The sequence below is a fragment of the Mobula birostris genome, chromosome 9 (assembly GCF_030028105.1).
Source record: "Mobula birostris isolate sMobBir1 chromosome 9, sMobBir1.hap1, whole genome shotgun sequence".
Lineage (NCBI taxonomy): Eukaryota > Metazoa > Chordata > Chondrichthyes > Myliobatiformes > Myliobatidae > Mobula > Mobula birostris.
In genome coordinates, this window is record NC_092378.1 from 45,916,582 (window position 1) to 45,928,830 (window position 12,249).

At 41.8% G+C, this 12,249-nt stretch overlaps 1 protein-coding gene across 9 annotated transcripts in view; it reads right to left on the reverse strand.

The window, feature by feature from the left end:
• Positions 1-12,249, reverse strand: part of nrcama (neuronal cell adhesion molecule a) — a 421,555-nt gene that overhangs the window by 347,372 nt on the left and 61,934 nt on the right. The window contains exon 1 of one of the 9 annotated variants that reach the window (XM_072267964.1): positions 10,564-10,737. The exons of the other annotated variants lie outside the window; for them this stretch is intronic. The gene's annotated coding sequence lies outside the window, so the exon portion shown is untranslated. Of the gene's footprint in view, positions 1-10,563; positions 10,738-12,249 lie in introns of those variants that run through there. 9 annotated transcript variants of the gene reach the window in all.

Sequence of the window (12,249 nt, forward strand, 5' to 3'; positions counted from 1 at the left end):
TGTGCATGATTGAATTCTTATTTCTAATTGTCAAAAAAAAACTTGCAGATACTGGAAATCTGATTCCTATAACAAAATGCTTTGTAGGTTAGGCAAAGGGAGATAAATAGAATTAAATTTCAGGTTATTAGAATGGTCGTGGTATCTCAAGTAAGGTTATTGAGGTTATTGACCTGAAGCACAAGAAAAAGTTGGTTTGTGATTTTTCGTTACATAAATATGATAGTGACAAAATATAGATACATTTTTTTCTATATATAAAATACATATTTTGTTTGTTCGCTGTTCCTTGAGATGCATCAGGCGGCAGATTTTGCCATTTCCTTAGCATTTGTCTGTTTTTAACAAGGCTGAGTTATTAGCTCTACACTCAACCCAGCCGGACAGAAGTTGTGCAAGGAGCCGGCTGAATACAAACCCGGTAGCATCAGCCTCGAAGTCTGGTGCTGATGCCATTACACTACCAGCCAGCTAAATACAACTGGCAAGGCACAAAATACACTTAACAGAACCGAAGGTTGTGTCAAAAATCGTGACTAGCTTCAACAAGGCTAAATAAACCTGCACCAAGCAAGATGAGTCACCAGGAGTCTCAGCTTTAGTACAACACAAGAGGCACAGTGAACAGAGCTACTGCCTCACATTTCCAGTGCCATCTGTGTGCAGTTTGCATGTGTTCCCTGTGACTGCATGTTGCTTCCAGGTGCTTTGGTTTCTACTTCTTAAGTAGGTTAATTAGCAATTGTAATTTCTTCTAGGTGAATGGTAGATCCAATGGGAATGTGGGGAGATTAAGTGACATGGAAATATTAGCCAGGGGAAAATTGGACTGTTCTTTGAGCTGGCATATACATTATGGACGTAACATCCTCCTCCTTCTAGGTCTTAAGGAAATATGAAAAATCTTCTGTAATTTGAGGAACTCTTGTAAAAATAAACACTGAGTCGTGATCTCATCTGCTAATTCAAGGGGAAGATTTTGAGGCTATGGGGAAAGAGCAGAGGAATGTAATTAAACGCATTGGTCTATCAAAGAGCTGGCACTTACATGATGAACTAAATTGTCTCGTGCTAAATTCCTGCACAACTGCATAATTTCTACATTAACGTCCACTGGTCATTTTAATAGATTTCATGTGCACCTCCATCATTCCAATGTTTTCCAGGCCCTTAAGATTATCAAAGATCTCCCAGTAACTCCAGCTCACGCTATGAAGAAAGACATAGCATGAACTCAACAAAACAAACGTCTTCTTCAGTGCTGTAATGGCTCAGTCATTTAATATCAATACAAGATAACCCTCACATTTCCAAATAAAATGCTCTCAAAACCTCCCAAAAGTACCACTGCTGGTGGTTATTATTGATGGCAAAATAATTTACAATGTTTTATCATATTGTTAAAATCCTCTAGTGTTTCATGTATGACTTTGACAGTTCATTGGCAGTTATGATGTCGTAACAATGAAAACAAAAAATCACTGCAGACGCCGGAAATCAGACAAAATGCTGGAGGCACTCAGCATGTGGAGAGAGAAACAAAAAGTCAGTCTTGAACTTGAATCATAACCATACTACACAGAACAGTTCGGCCTACAGTGTTATCCTGACACTTTCACGAAGTCTAGGATCAATCTAAACCTTCCCCCTCACATAACCCTCCATGTTTCTTTCATCTTTGCAACTACCTAAGAGTCTCCTAGATGTCCCTACGTATCTGCCTCTACCACAACCCCTGGAAACCACCTCCCACCAACACACATACTTTTCTCCCATCACCTTAAAATTATAAGCACAAGTAATTCTGCAGATGCTGGAAATCCAAAGCAACACACATACACAAAATGGTGCAGAAACTCCATGGAAATGAACAAACAGTCAATGTTTCGGAACTTTAAAATTATGCCCTCTTGTACTGACCATTGCTGCCGTCGGAAAAAGGTGCTGGCTGTCCACCATCTACCTATGCCTTTTGTCATCTTGTACACTTCTGACAAGCCACCTCTCATCCCTCCTCACTGCAAAGAGAAAAGCCCTAGCTCACTCAACCTTTCTTCAGAAGATCTCCCCATTAATCCAGGCACTAATCCTTCTACACAATCCACAACACGATCAATGTTCATGTCACCTATAAGCTTACTAACCCACCATTCCATTTCCTGATCCAAGTCTGTGGAACACCACTGGGCACTGACCTCCAGGCAGAGTACACTCCATCTACTACAACCATCTACCCTCTGTGAAACGTCGCAACCAAGTTTCCCTACTTCCCGACTTTCTAAATGAGCCAACCATAGGAAAACTTGTTGACCACCTTACTAAAATCCATATGTAGCACATCCACTATTCTACATTTTTTAGCATGTGGGGTTGGGGCTGGGGTGGGGGGGAGAATTGATGTTTTTTCTTTGGACAGTGTCCTTGTTTTCTTTGTTTCGTGGCTTTCTGATGAAGATGATTCTCTGCCAGATTTCCTGTCGATACTACTGCATACATACCTTGATAACAAATATACTTTGAACCTACCTCCATCAATTTGTTTTGTCACTTCCTCAAAAAAAAGTCACAGGCTTATTAACCTTCTTTCTCTTTTCACAGATGCTGCCAGATCTGTTGAGTATTTCCAGCATTTTCTGTGATGAAACCCCCAATATTAACATACGGAGGTTTTAATCACAAACCTTCCTCTTCCTATTGTCCCTCAGCCAAGCCACCCCTTTCTCTCTCCTCCCCCTACCATCTTCAGTACACTAGTACCCCAGCTACTGATAGCATTGTTCCTTCTCCAGCCTGAACACTCACAAGTACCACAAACAAAAAGCATTTTCTATGTATTGCTTGGATTTCCAGCATCTGCAGTTTTTCTCTTGTTTGTGACTCTCAAGTACGTCTACCCCTACAGTTTAAAAAACATCCCCTCATACCACACTGCTGCATCAGGTACTTGTTGCCTTTCCTTGCCCTCTACAGAACTATAGATGCCAGGACTCCTGCCACCCCAGCACATGGTCGTTGTGGAGAGGCTAGCAGTGGCAAGGTTGGGGAGGCTGGCATCGGATAGTCTGAGGATAGATGGAAGCAGTCACTCAAAACCAAGGTGCAGAGCTCAGGGCTATCATGGCAAGGGTGGGCCATCACTGGGGACAGTCCGCCCCAATCCTACAACCCCCGGTCATCTCTTGCTGAGGGTCAACAACACCGCCGTCTCTCCCCAACTCTTCATTCAACTGCAGTTCTCTCCAGCCCAGAGATATCTGCATGGTAACAAGCAGAGTGGTTACTTTCCATTCACCTCATTCCCATGGAAACTCTGGCTCTCCCAAGCTAGTATTCTGCTGAAGCACGGGACAATTCATTACAGGGAAAATGTCAAAGGGGCAGGAACACTACACCAGGTTACTAGCATGGTGTCACTGCCAATAACACTCATCTCCCTTCATAATAACAATTATTCCTGCATCCTAAACGTCAAGTAAGGTACCTGCGTATTTTTGTCAATAACGGCAAAATTGATTAAAACCCTGCAATCAAGGCTTAGTGCTTGCTACTCCCTAGTCACTCACAGAATTGTCTGTATTAACTCTAGTATAAACATGTTAGTTATCTGACACCAGCAACTCACGACCATCTAAGCTGCATCCTCCATTTTCACCCAATATTTACAGACCTTGATTCTATTTACTGTCTTGGTCCCTACGTATGCTCTGCTGCATAAACTTTCCCCCTCTATTACTTCTATATAATGCTTTAGAACCAAAGGACGCTCAATACCAACTCACCTCCCCAACCACCTCTTCTGTCACCAAGAATCAAATATATGCAGTAAATACTAGCAAAGTTCAGAGTCATAGAAAAGTATGGCACAGACACAGGCCCTACATCCCATCTAGTCCCATCAACCTGTAATGGGACCATAGCTCTCCATACCCCTACCATCCGTGACCTATCCAGATTTCTCTTAAATGTTGAAATCAAGCTCGCATCCACCATTTGTGCTGACAGCTAGTTCTACACTCTCACGACCCTTTGAGTGAAGAAGTTTCCCCTCATGTTCCCCTTAAACTTTTCACCTTCCAACTTTAACCCATGATCTCTGGTTGTACTCCCACCCAACCACAGTTGAAAAAGCCTGCTTACATTTACCCTATCTATACCTTTCATAATTTTGTATACTGTACCTCTGTCAAATCTCCTCTCAGTCTTCTATGTCTAGGGAATAAAGTCCTAGCCTATTCAATCTTTCCTTATAACTCAGGTCCTCCAGATCCGGCAAAATCCTTATAAATTTTCTCTGTATTCTTTCAACCTTATTTACATCTCTCCTGTAGGTAGGTGATCAAAACTGTACATAATACTCCAAATTAGGCTTCATCAATGTCTTATACAACTTCAATGTAACATCCATCTCCCATACTCAATACTTTGTTATGAAGGCCAATGTGCCAAAAGCTTTCTTTACAACCTTATCTACCTCGACATCACTTTCAACAAATTACGGCCCTACCATTCACTGTGTCAGACTTACCCTAGTTGGTCCTACCGAAGTGCAGCACCTCGCACTTGTCTGTATTAAATTCCATCTGCTACTTTTCAACTTCCTTGTTTGTGTTTAGAGCCTTTTGTAAACAGCGGAACAACAGTGGCTATCCTCCAATCCTCTGGTACCTCTCCTGTTGCTAAGGGTGATTTAAATATCTCTGCTAGGGCCCCTGCAATTTCTGCACCTGCCTCCCATAGAGTCCAAGAGAACACCTCATCAGGCCCTAGGGATTCATCCATCCTAATTTGCCTCAGGTCAGCAAACACTTCCTCTTTCATAATCTGTATAGTCTAGGAAGTTGGTGCTGCATTGCCTCACTTCTATAGACTTCATGTCCATCTCCAATGTAAATGCAGATACAAAAAATTTATTCAAGATAAATAAATTTTTTGGCTCCACATATGGACTGATCTGTCCCTTGTAATCCTCTTGTTCTTAACATATCTGTAGAATCCCTTAGGATTCTCCTTCACCTGTTAAGTATTCTCTCACATTGGTGTAGTGTCTGCCTGAGGCTTTTCCAGAGTGAACAAAATATACCAGCTCCACTCTCACCAACACAGATACCCTGCCAGATTTGTTGAGGCTGACTTTTTCCCTGCCTGTTACTTCTTTTTTGCTGTAATTTTACTCCATGGTCAACAATTACCCTCAGAACACCTTATCAAAGTGAGTTTTCTACAGATCTCTAAGGCCATGGAGTGAGGGGACATACCAGAAACTTATGGGCTTTCATATCTATTTATCTATACACACACACACACACACACAGTGATAATTAGGAGCAGCAACCACTGCTGATTTCCCCAAGTGCTTTCATTACTGAAGTTGGGAATAACTCCTCTCACACTAAGTTGCCCAAGATAGTTTGGTCACTATGGCTTGATACATGGTCTTTCATTAAGGTTACTTTAACCTCAACAGCAATACTTTCAGCCTGACTCATTCAACCAATCTGGCAGGAAATCCATGTTACTTGAACAAAAGCTGTGGAGCTTGCATATTTCATTCATCACTGAGGACATCACACTAATGAGATTTACTGACAATAGACTTGGCTCCTAAAACAATAGGCAGTGCCATCATTTCACACTGCCCAAGTGAGTAATGGGAAACATTGCAACATCTGATTCCCATTGGTTTTAGACTGTCCATGTGTTGCAAGAACCTCACCCTATCAATGCACCCTTGCCCTCCCCACCCAAACAAAAAGGACAGGGAAATTCTGGGTCCCAGTTCATATCAACATCTTACAATCATAAAAAGGGCGGGCAGAGATACGAGAAGCAAGCTGCAGTATAACCCCTTTACTTTGAGGGAAAAGCTTTGTTATTGCATATTGAACCATGTGAAACTATTTAAATTAAACACCAGTAAGAGATGTCTTTCCCCACATACCTGATTTCTTCTCCCCGTTCTTTCACTCTACAATAATGTGTGTTTTTTTTTTAAAGTGATGTTTTTGAAGATTGTGATAAGGCACGTGTGTTGATTCCACCTTATAAATCAAGATTTGCCATCAAGAAGGTTAATATTATTGGAGACAGGTAATGAGATGAAGAGGTCCTGAAGGATCTCAGTTCAAAATGTCAACTATTTATTCCTCTCCATAGATGCTGCCTGACCTGCTGAGTTCCTCTAGCATTTTGTATTTATTACAGAGGTATTTGTAGCTTTCCACTTGTTTGCTAGCCCAGGGAGGAAGGAGATTCCAGACCAATGAACTGGGCATCTCACTATCCAACGTTCTACGGTCCTGCAGAGTCATGGGGTAAGAACACTGAGACGTGAGCCAGTGTTGAGATGCTGACTCCGATTCCTAGAAGTTTGACCACATGATTTCTAATCTCTAGGTGTTCTGCCAGAACTGCTTTCCTTCTCTTTTTTATGTTTGCTTTTTTTTAAAAAATGGGAAGAAACATTTACAAGGGAGCACCATTCCCTTTAACCTTTCTTTGAAAGGGCAATTCAACTACATTCTCACCCCACCCCAACCACACGCATCTTTCTGAATACGAAGTGCCGCCACATTTCCTCAGTCTGACTACAACTGAAGACCGCTTTATGAGTGTGACTCTCAGTCTCCATTTCAGATTTCATGCAGGTGCAAGAATTGGCATATTTCTCAGTTCACTGCCAGAAGAATACTTATTGCACAGATGTTTAATTTTGCTGTACCTAGTCTGCACAGCAATGAACCACCATCTCCCAGCTCAAGTAGACTTCATCTTCAGCTAATTCTGCGCAGAATAGTGAGGAGCGTTTGGCTTGACAAGGATCTGCAGAGGTAAGGTAGGTAAATTGCAGAGTGTAGAAGGTGAGCCAAGATTCCTGCTCCCACTGCAGCTCCAGAAACATGGCTGTACAGTACCAACACATAAAATGCTGGAGGTACTCAGCAGGTCAGACAGCATCTATGGAGGGGAATCAAGAATCAAGTTCCTCCAGGATTTTGTGTGTGTTACTCTGGATTTCCAGCAGCTGCAGAATTTCTTGTGTTTAAGACTGGCTGTAGAGAGTCTGCTTCTGCAAGGTAGGCTGGATCTTGTTTGCAATTCCCTGGAAAACTGAGTGGCCTGCCTTGGTACAGTCAAACAAAAGCAATCTTCATAACTCTATCCTCACTGATAGGTCAGACTTGTATGCTCCCTGGGATGTGTGCAATAAAGGTCGATATAAACCAGGAGTCCCCAAACTTTTTTGCACCGTGGACTGGTTTAATATTGACAATATTCCGGCGGACCGGCTGACGGGGGTTGGGGGTGTTCAAGTAAGGTTGCCAACTTTCTCAGTCTCAAATAAGGGACAAAAGTAGCAGTCAAATACAGGAAACTTGTGCTTACCCTGAGAAAACCTACAATGACCATGAAGCCTTGCGCGGGCACATGTGTGCGCATGTGTGTACGTGCCGATTTTTTTCCTGCAAATCGGTTTTGGCTTAATCTTCCTGAGTCTGTTAAGTGAAACAACACTGTACATGCATTATTTCTACTTTATATAGGCTGTATATTTATCATATCATTCCTGCTTTTACTATATGTTAGTGTGATTTTAGGTTTTGTGTGTTATTTGGTATGATTTGGTAGGTTATTTCAAGTTCAACAATGCGTGACAGGAAACGAGGAAAGGTGCAGCTGACTCATATCGTTTCATATCGCCAAATCATATCGTTTCCACGCGGCCCGGTAGCACATGCTTTGTGGCCCGGTGGTTGGGGACCACTGATATAAACGAATAAGCTCTTCTCGGCCTTCCAGTCTGACCGGAAGCTTGAGAAGAGTTTATTCATCATATACACTCGGAAAGCACCAGATCCTATTTCAATATTTTTTTTTAAAATCTTCCTCTTTCATGAGAGAGGGGGAAAGAATAAAATATTGAGCAGAAAACAATAACTGCAAATTTTCTAATGGGTTTATTAGAATTCAGGAGTGTGCCAGCAATTTCAACATGTCTGCAGTCCCTCAACCTGAATGCGCAAGAAGGGGAAATTGTCAGAGAATATGTGGGGCTTGACAAGTCTGTGTTTTTAGTTCACATGTCCTAATGTACTCTTGGATTTTTTTCCAGTCAAAAAGTATGGTTGCATCAAGAACTGGGCTGCAAACCCACCATGGCCACTTCCTGAGGCACATTTATCATATGACACCCTTGGAAAGATCCACAAACTAGCAGTTACGAAGTAGGAAAATTGCATCTAATGAACATTAATAAAAGTGCCATTATTAAACAGTGCAGCAGAGTTTATTGGTTCCTGGAGAATATTTATTGCTTCTTTCATTCAGTGCAGTACAAAATAATAGGGAAATTGCCCATTTTTAAGAATTATAACAACACTAAGTGTTGAAGGACTCGAGAAATTAACACGAAGCATACAGAGGCCAACATGCCTAGTTCGCGGGTCAAATAGGAATTGTGAGCTACTGGTGGTATATTTGCATTCACTCAGATTTACGATCTATTCAATATTTTGATATGTACTCCCAGCATGGAACATGAACCAAGATGGATAACTTCACTCATCACAACTCTGACCTGAATCCACAACTGACAGACTCACTTTCAACGACTCCACAACTTATATTCTCAGTATTATTTACTGTGTTTGCACAATTTGCCTTCTTTACCAGTGGGTTGTTCATTGCTACAAAGAGGCCATATCAGTGGGTTGCTCATTGCTATGAAAAGGCCAAACACAAACTGGACAACCCCTCTTGGTGGCTTAGGACCTAGCAGTCAGACTGATGAGTTCTTGCCCCATTTACTTGGATCTGTCCCTCATCCCCTCCCCACCCGGTTTCTCACCTACTAGTGCCTGCCCCATCCCCTTCACATTATTTCCCACCTCCCTCTCGGTTCTAAAGGAGAATCACGATCAGAAATATCAATTTGTGCCTTTTGCCTCCACAGATGCTGTTGGACCTGCTGTTCTTCCAGTGTTCCACTTTTGCTCTGAATTCCAGCACCTCTTTTGCCTTCATCTTCCCATCCCAAATTACCTAATCCATTTGCATCAGCTTCCACTCCTTTTCAATTATCTTGCTTTCCCTTAAAAAGACATCATTGGTATTCAACTCAACCACCGCCTGTACACGAGTTGAATGCCACAACGCATTCAAATGTGATGCAACATCGACCTTGGGTTACCACTCAACCTCTCCATCATACAGAGCCTGCGAGTTCAAATCTCATGATGATGAAGTGCAAAATTGAATTTATTAACGTTTGCACAAATACATTGTAGGCAGCCATATCAACGCCACTAGATTATTGAAGGAAATCCAGCAAGTTAAATAACGTCCTTAGTCAGGAGACATGGCAGCAGAGTATCTAAGGTACAAATCCCACACTAAAAGTGCTTGATTCTCGAGGGCGAGCAGAACAGGAGAGGAAACAGGTCTTTTTGATACTCGAGTCCTTGGATACTTAAGCATTAAATTGCAGATCCACCCCAGATGAACAACTTCCCTACAACTGCTAGTGTGTTGAAGAGTAAACATGGCTGGGCCTTCAGCCCAATGGAACTAGACATCAGAGCATCAAGGGGAGCCACGTTATTTCAATCTGGGACCACAACTTCCCATCACGTCTTGTACTTTAGTGCAGTCCAGTGTGCTTGCTGAGAACAGATTCCCCAGTACATCGGGACAAGGACAGTGAGTTAACATTGTGTGGAGAAGATTACAGTATATTTAAAATAACCATTGACAGCATGGAATATAACAAAAAGTGAGAGTTGTCTGTCCCTATCCCTAAAGTAGGGCTCTTAAAATTCCCCCTTAACACTAAATACAATCACCCAACTACCCAAGGCAGTAAACTTCCGCTGAAAATGGACCAAATTCAAAAATGCAAACTGAATTTTAAATCATTTGCTCATAATATTATTAAAAAATAAAAAACAGGACATCTTCCAGTAGCCTGCTGAGATTTTCTTTCAACATGAACAGTGAAGGAAGATGAAGACAAAAGCTTGAAGAGTCACAAGTTGCCAATTAATTCTATTAATATCTGGGAACGAGGAAGCAAAGAACAAGTCAACACCCCCAAAACCAGTGGGATATTATCTACTGTGATAGAACTGTGCTGGAGTGCACACAAGAGCCAAATGCACTTGGCACTATGCTTCTTCTGCATCTCAGCAGAATGCCTTGAATTCAATCTGATGGTGACAGCCTTTGACTATAATGTGCAGGATATCTGTCATTTACTTTTGATCTCACTGTCAAGCACTATGTAAAACTAATTTGCCTTTCTGGATCGAGAACAAATTACTACCAATGGTTGTTACGCCCAAGATGGTGTGGTTTTTCATTGGTTCTATTATGGTTATTATTGAGTATGCCCACAATAAAATGCATCTCAGGGTTGCAAATGGTGACATATATATACTTTGATAATAAATGTACTTTGAACTTTGATTTGAAGGCAAGCAACATGAAAAATAATGGCAGTTAATTTACACAAAGTCCTACAGAGGGAGAAATAGGAGCAAGAATAGGTTATACAGCTCTGTCACTCACTGGGATCATGGTCAATCGAATCTTGTTGGCCTTGGCTTTGCTCTCCAAGGTATTTAGCTTATCCCATCATCCAAATCTCTCCCCTTATCAGCCTCGAATCCATTCAATCATTCCGTCTCCATGGCTCTCCGGGATCGAGAATTCCAAAGGATCAGAACCTCCTCAGAAAAGAAATTGCTCATCTATGGTCAGTAGCAAACAAAACAATCTGTGATCCATTGCATCCAGCTAATTGAAACACACATGGATAAACAACATCCTCGTTTGTCCCCGACCCCCACCCAAAATCAGTGACTGTTCTTTATTACAGTGGCAGACTCGACTCTATTCCAAAATTCTGCACTTAAATTGAAGCCTATTAGCTGCAAAGTTATCTGGGACAATCTGTAACCTCAAAATAACATAGAATAGGATTCACATATTAATTCTGTCAACCTCATTCAAGAAACAGCAAGTACGCGTTGTCCTGAAGGAGTATTATTTAGAATGTGCCAATTCGCAACAGCAAATTTATATTGTTCCTTCGATTTAGCAAAAGGATCAAGTAAACAAAAATTTGAGGCACAAGCTTTCAATATAGTAGGACAGATAAATAATCACAGCTTTGCTCAGGACTTGAGGACCTGAGTTATAGGGAAAAGTCAAATAGGTTAGGAATTTATTCCCTGGAGCATAGGAGAATGAGGAGAAATTTGACAGAAGCACACAAAATTATGAGGGGTATAGGCAGTGTCAATGCAAGCAGGCTTACTCCAGTGAGGTTTAGTGAGGTCATTGGGTAAGGGTGAAAGGTGAAATACTTAAGGGGAACCTGAGGGGGAACTTCCTCACTCAGATGGTGGTGAAAGTGTGGAACACGCTGCCTGCAGAAGTGGTAAATGCAGGTTTGCTTTCAACATTTAAGAGAAATTTGGATAAGTACATGGATGGGAGGAGTATGGACAGCTCTGGCCAAGGTGTGAGTCAATGAAACTAGGCAGAATAATAGTTTGGGATGACTAGATAGGCCAAATGGCCTGCTTTGTGCTATAGCGCTCAATGTCTCAATGACTTTGTGGATCTTCAGAGGAGAGATTTAAGGAGGGAATTCCAGAATTTCAGGCCAGGGCTGGTGGAACAAGGCTGCAGTTATTTGAATGAGCAAACATTAATGTACCCAAAACACTAGAAATTGAGCACAGATAAAGTGTTGGGGGCAGGAGGAGACCACACAGTTAGTGACTCACACGACTGTGAGAAAGACACAGAACTAGCACATTTCTTGAAGATCCAGTATCGATCCTCAGCTGCCTGCTGAATTACACCATAATGTATTCCTCCAGTTAATGCGCAGCCATTTCCTTTGGACACATCCATGTAAATTATCAGATGAAAAGGCACAGCACCCCCAACTCTGATGCATGAACCAAGGTGGGAAAGATTCCATTATCTAGCAGTGTTAAACACAGCTGTTCCCACTTCAGCATATGGGCTTCAGACCTTCCTAATCAAATAGGATGTGCTGCCCGCATGTAGTGTTGCTCCTGGGAGCAGGAATCTTCTGTAGGGACCCAGGTGGTGCAGTAGCTATTAAACTGGGAAACAGCCAATTAAAGTTTAATCCACAACATAACCAATATCATCTATTATGATATAATAACAATTCATAGCCACTGCATCTAACAGAGGGACATGGTGGTGTGGGGG